Consider the following 6,552-nt stretch of genomic DNA (forward strand, 5'->3'; position numbering starts at 1 on the left):
TCTCTCTCTCTCTCTCTCTCTCTCTCTCTCTCTCTCTCTCTCTTTCTGTCTCTGTCTCTGTCTCTCTCTGTTTCTCTCTCTCTCTCTGTCTCTCTCTCTGTCTCTCTGTCTCTCTCTATGTCTCTCTCTCTCTCTCTGTCTCTGTCTCTCTCTCTCCTCTTCTTTCACCAGTATTTCACTTCTGACCCCTGCCCTCCACAATCTGCCCTCCCATCTATTGGTCCCCCCACCTTTTATTAACTCCCTCCTCTCCTGCTTCCCTGTAGGGTAAGATAAATATCTATGTGCAACTGATTGTGAATGTCATTACTTCTTTGAGTCAATTCTCATAAGTCATATGAACTACTGCACCTCTATTCCACTGTAATAAGTTGTTCACACCTTTTCCTGTGAGATAAATTACCTCATTCTCCCACTTCCTTCCTTCTGCTCCCAGTGTAATATGCTTTTTGATCCTGTAATTTTGTTTTTGGATATCATCCCATCATAATCACCTTATACCCACCACCTCTGTTTTTGTATACCCCTTTTAACTGCAATTAAAATGTTTTTTTAAGAGCCTAAGTATCATCTTCCAATGTAGGGAAACAAATAGGCTAGCCTTATTGAATCTCCCATGTTTTCTCTTTCTCTTTTGCCTTATTATGGTTATCTTTAGTCTTATAGTTGAAAATCAATTTTTTTATGTTTAGCCTTGGTCTTTTCATGAACAAAGCTTGAAAGTTCTCTATTTCATTGAATGACTACGCCCCCCCCCCTCCCATTCTTGGGTATTTCCATTTGGGTATCTATTTCAGGAGGTGATTGGTGAATTCTTTCTGTGTAATGTTCTTTTCGATTTATGGGGAAAAAAACAATTTCCATAACATACTAAAATAAGAATAAGATGATTGTACATGAAATTACAAATCTCCCTTGCACAACTTGCTATTCCTTTCAAATATACTACAAAATTATCATGTACATTTTTTCCTTATTTCCCCCGTCCATCTAGAGATGGCTAACATTAGACACAAATAGGTATTTATATATGTAAAATTATTCTATACATACTTCTATTTATCACTTTTTTCCTTCAGATGCAGATAATATCTTTCTTTATATGTCCTTTATAGTTAATTTGGGTATTTATAATAGACAAAATATCTTATTCCATCAAAGTTGTTCTTAAAATAGTATTGCTGTTACTGTATAAAATGTTCTCTTGATTATGCTCATTTCACTTTAAATTATTTCATGAAAATCTTTCCATGTTTTTCTAAAACAATCGAGCTAATCATTTCTTGTAGCACAGTTGTATTCCATCATGATCATAGACCATAATATTCAGTCATTGTCCAATTGATGGGCATTCTTGCAATTTCTAGATCTTTGCCAAAACAAAGATTGCTGCTATAAACATTCTAGAATAGGTAACTTCTTTTCTTTTTCCCCAATCATCATTGGGGAATGCACCAGGCAGTAGTTTTGCTTGGTTAAAAGTAGTTCAATAACTCTTTGGCCATAATTCCAGATTGCTGTCCAAAAAGTGGTTGGATTACTTCACAATTCTGCTGACAATGAATTGGTGTCCCAATTATTCCAAATCATCTCCAACATTTGTCACTTTCCCATTCTGTCATTTTAGCCAACTGGTAAGTGTTAAATGATAACTCAATGTTGTTGTTATTGTGTTTTTTTTTTTTTTTGCTTTTTGGAGGGGGGGCAGGACAATTGGGGTTAAGTGACTTGCCCACGGTCACATGGCTAGTAAGTGTTAAGTGTCTTAGGCCGCATTTGAACTCATGTCCTCCTGACTCCAGGGCTGGTGCTCTATTCACTACACCACTTAGTCACCCCACTCAATGTTGTTTTAATCTGCATTGCTCTTATCAATATTGATTTAGTACATTTTATATGACTATAAATTGTTCAAATTTGTTCATTTAGAAAGCTGTCTATTCAGGTCCTTTGACCATGTATAAATTGGGGAATCAATTGCATATGCATATATTTGAATATTACATGTATACACACATATATGTATATGCATGTATATATATGTTCTTTGTTAATGGTACCTTTTATCAAAATGTAGTTAACCTGTTTATCTCTTTTAATTATATCTATTTTATCCATAACTTTGTTTGAGATCATAATTACAACTTCTGCCCTTTTTTTGCATAAACTGAACCATAATAAATTCTACTCCATCCCTCCATTTTAACTCTGTGTTTAACTCGCATTTTTAAATAAGTTCTTTTATTTTGTTCCCTAATTCTAGGGTATCAGAGTAATTATCTTTGACAATTGCTTGAAGTATGATGTGCACATCCTTTTATTTTCTATCATGGCTTTCAGGAAGTAGTCTAATAATTCTTAAATTAATACTCCTTGATCTATTTTCCAGGTTCATTGTTTTTCCAATGATATATTTTACTTTTTTTTCTATTTTTTCTTCTTTTGATTTTGTTTCATTGGTTCTTTCTGTCTCATAGCATCATTAATTTTTACCTGTCCAAATTGTAATTTTTAGGGAGTTATTTTCTTTAGTGACCTTTTTAAACCTCATTTTCCATTTGGTCAATTTGACCTTTGAGGGAGTTGCTTTCTTCAGAAAATTTTTATGCTTCCTTCTGAATTTTTTGCTTCCTTTTTCTAGTTATAAACTTTTTTTTCATGATTCTCTTAAATGTCTGTTATTTCCTTTCCCATTTTTCTTCTACCTCTCTCATTTGAACTTTAAAATCTGTTTTGAGCTCTTCAAGGAGTTCTCTTTGGATCTGAGACTAGTTATCATTTTTCTTTGAGAATATGTAGGTATTTTGACATTGTTGTTTATGCCTTGATATTTTCTGTCACCATAATAACTTATTTTTTTCCTCATCTTTTCTAGCCTTTTTTGTTACTTTTAAAGTTGAACTTGATCCTGGATTGGAAAGAACATTCTCCCAAGCTTCTTGTACCAGGGTCTGTGAGCCCTGGCTATTCATCTTGTGCTTTGCTGAGGCACACTGGGTGGAGAGCAGGGAGGGTGTGTGCTGCACTGGGGCTGTTGGTTGGGTCCTAAAGGCTTGCCTGGTGCTCTGCTGAAGCTGATGGCAGGAGGGATTGAGAAGTGATAAACCAGCTCCAAAGGGGTTGTTGTCATTACCCTGGCACAGTGCTGAAACCTCATGAATGGTTTGTGTTTTGCTGGGGCTGCAGGAGTAAGGGTTGGGGCTGGCAGGTCAATCGATGTGGCTGCTGCATTGGATTGTAAGGTTTCAATTACTGACCTGTGCTGGGACTTAGGGTCTCCTAATTTGCTCAGGTAGAGTTTGCTCATTGCTTGCCAGTATAATGCCTGTCCTGGACTTCAGTCCCATTTTGCTTGAGTGAGACAGATCTTTCTTGCCAACTTTCCTAGTTCTCTTGGGCTAGAAAATTATTTCACTGAATCATTTACCTAATGTGAAGTAAATATGAGAGAATTCAAGGGATTTCTTGATTACTCAACCATCTTGGCTCCTGGAAGACCTCCTGGTTACTTTTTGAATCCTGATATGCTATTTTGTTCATATAAAAAGTTTTCAATTTCTTTTGAGAATATCCACTTAAAAGTATATTATTTAATAAAATATCTTGGTTTGAAGTAAATAGATACTCTTATATGAAAATTTGATTAAAAAAACAAAGATATTTAAATGGTCAAGATTTGTGAGGCTTTTAGTAGCTATAGCCCCACTTGAATATGCATTAGTATGTCTAGGAGGGTCTCTATACAATTTGGAGTGGAATAATCCAAATATGTGTTATCACTCCCTTCAATATTTCCTCAATCCTAGATGATATTTAAAAAAATCAAGATCTAAAATTGTTTCAAGAGACTAGAATAGTCATTTCAACCTAACCAGATGACACTGAAGAGGTACCAGAGGTAAAAACTACAATAAAACCAAAGCCAAAAATGTTCCCTTTCCTTTTGTTACTGGGCTAGAAACACTACCAATAGGAATAAAACAAGAGAAAGAAATAAAAGAATTAAGATAGGCAAAGAGAACATAAAAGCATAATTATTTCTTGATAATATGATGCTCTACTTAGAAAATCCTACAGAATAAACAATGAAACTAGAAGATAAAGTGGCAGGATACACTATAAATTCATATGAATCAATGGAATCTCTATGGAACTTTAACAATATAGAGGAGGAATAAAATAAAGAGATAAATATAATTACAAAAGACTACAAAATGTGTAGAATATCTTACTGACAATTGACCACAGAATCCTCAAGATCTATAGTGATACAATTCCAAAGTATTTATTAAAGAAATTGTTTTTGTTGTTATTCAGTTGTCTTTTAGACATATCCAACTCTTACTAACCCAACATGGGATTTTCTTGGCAGACATGTTTAATGGTTTGACAATTTCTTCTCCAGCTCATTTTACAGATAAGAAAACTGAGGCAAACAAGGTTAAGTGACTTCCCCAGGTCACACAGCTAGTAAGTGTCTGAGTCCAGATTTGAACTCAGGAAGATGAGTCTTTCTGACTCCAGGTCCAGTAATCAATCCACCATGCCACAAAGTTGCCCTTAAAGAAATTAAGAAACTAAAAAAACTGGAAGGATATTCAATATTTGTGGCTAGGTCATGTCAACATAACTAAAAATGAAAATAGTCTCTCAGTTAAGAGAGTTAGTGTGCTGGCAATTAATTGCCAAAAGGATATTTTACAGATCTAGGTAAAATAATAACAAAATTAATTTGGAGGGACAAAAATAACTTTAATAAAAATGGAAAAAAATTAAGCAAGAAGGAATAAAAGAGATATAGTACTTCTAGATCCCAAGGTATATTGTGAAGCACTAGGTAAAAACTATTTGGTACCTTTTATAAAAAACTAGATCACTGGAACAACATAATAAACTCTTAGTTTTTCAGAACTGACACGAAGTATATGGACTAAAATTAGTCCTCTGGCTCAAAGAATGTTTCCCCATATACCCTACATGATCAGGACCTTAAAAAGACTCATGGTCATTATTACAAGCACCAGCTTCCCCTAAGCAGTATAATTTATGACAGCAAGGGAGATACTTCTTTACTTTCTATACCTTGCATGGTATATCTCTTTTTAAAGAATCTTTAGGTAATTTCTAAATCAGAGAGAAAAAAACAAAGAAAGCTATAGAACAATATCCTTAATGAATATAAGTATAAAAGTTTAAAATAAAACATTAGTAAATAGGCTTTAGCATAAAATCAAAAAGATTATACACTATGAGAAGATTATAATTATATCAGGAATTCATATTATAAGGAAAACTATGAAAATAATAGGCCACATTAGTTATAAGAAAATAAAAATTGTAAGGCTATATAAATAGATGCATAAAAATCTTTGGGGGAAAAACATCTTTGATTTCTGTATTTTAAAAGTCACTAAAAAGCACAGGAAATAATGAACTTTTTAAATATGGTAAGTAGTGACTGTGTATAACCAAAATCTAGCATTATATGTACTGAGGATATACTAGAGGCCTTTTGAATACGCTAAGGGGTAAAGCAAGGATATCCATTATCACCACCATTTTTTAATAGAGGTTCAAGAAATGTTAGCTATAGCAAGAATATAAGAAAATAAATTGATGGAATAAGAATAGCCCCAAAAGAGACAAAATGATTACTTTTTGCAGGTGATATGAAGATTTACACAAAGAACCTTTGACTGTCAACTAAAAGAAAATATTGAAATAAATTATACCTTCAGCAAAGTTGCAGGATATAAAGAAACTTGCAAAAATCATTAGCATATATGTATCTTATCAACAAAACCCAATTGTGAAAGAGAAATGTTATTAAAAATAATGACAAAGCATTTTTATAGAATTTAAAGACAAATACAAATAATTGGGAAAAGATTAATTGGTCATCAGAAGGCTGAACAAATTTAAGAAAAATGAAAGTACTACCTAAATATAATTATGTAAAAATGCTCCTCCAATGAATGAAGGATTGCTTTATAGAACTAGAAAAAATAATGAAATTCATTCAGGGGAAATAAGTAGCAAAAAATTCAAGGGAAATTTTAAAAATAGAAGAGACCTAATAATAAAAAAACTAAGACTAATCTACAAATATGTAACTATCAAAAAAGTTTGGTATTAGAAAAAGCAAAATGAGACTGAGTAGTGCAGTACTTTTGGTATGCAACTTACAGAATAAAAGGGATATAGCATAGTATTTAATAATTCTAAATTCCCCAAATACTGAGACAAGGGATCATTATTCAATAAAAACTGATAGCCAATTTGGGAAGTAGTCAGGTAGAGATTTGGTATAGACCAACATCTCCCAACATATATCAAGGGAACTTTTAGACAGATACATGACTCAGATATAAAAGGTAACATCATAAACAAATCATAATCAAAGAGATAAGAAAAGGTCTCATGACCAAACAAGGGGAAGAGATCAAAGAAAATAAGACAAAGTATTTTCATGGAGCATAGCTAAAATTTTTCACGTAAATAAAAGCAACATGCTTAAAATTATAACAGAAACAGTTAACAGGTAAAGAGTCT

This window comes from Petaurus breviceps, unplaced genomic scaffold (genome assembly GCF_028583685.1).
Source record: "Petaurus breviceps papuanus isolate PSGF00001 unplaced genomic scaffold, PetGlider_PUasm1.0 90383, whole genome shotgun sequence".
Lineage (NCBI taxonomy): Eukaryota > Metazoa > Chordata > Mammalia > Diprotodontia > Petauridae > Petaurus > Petaurus breviceps.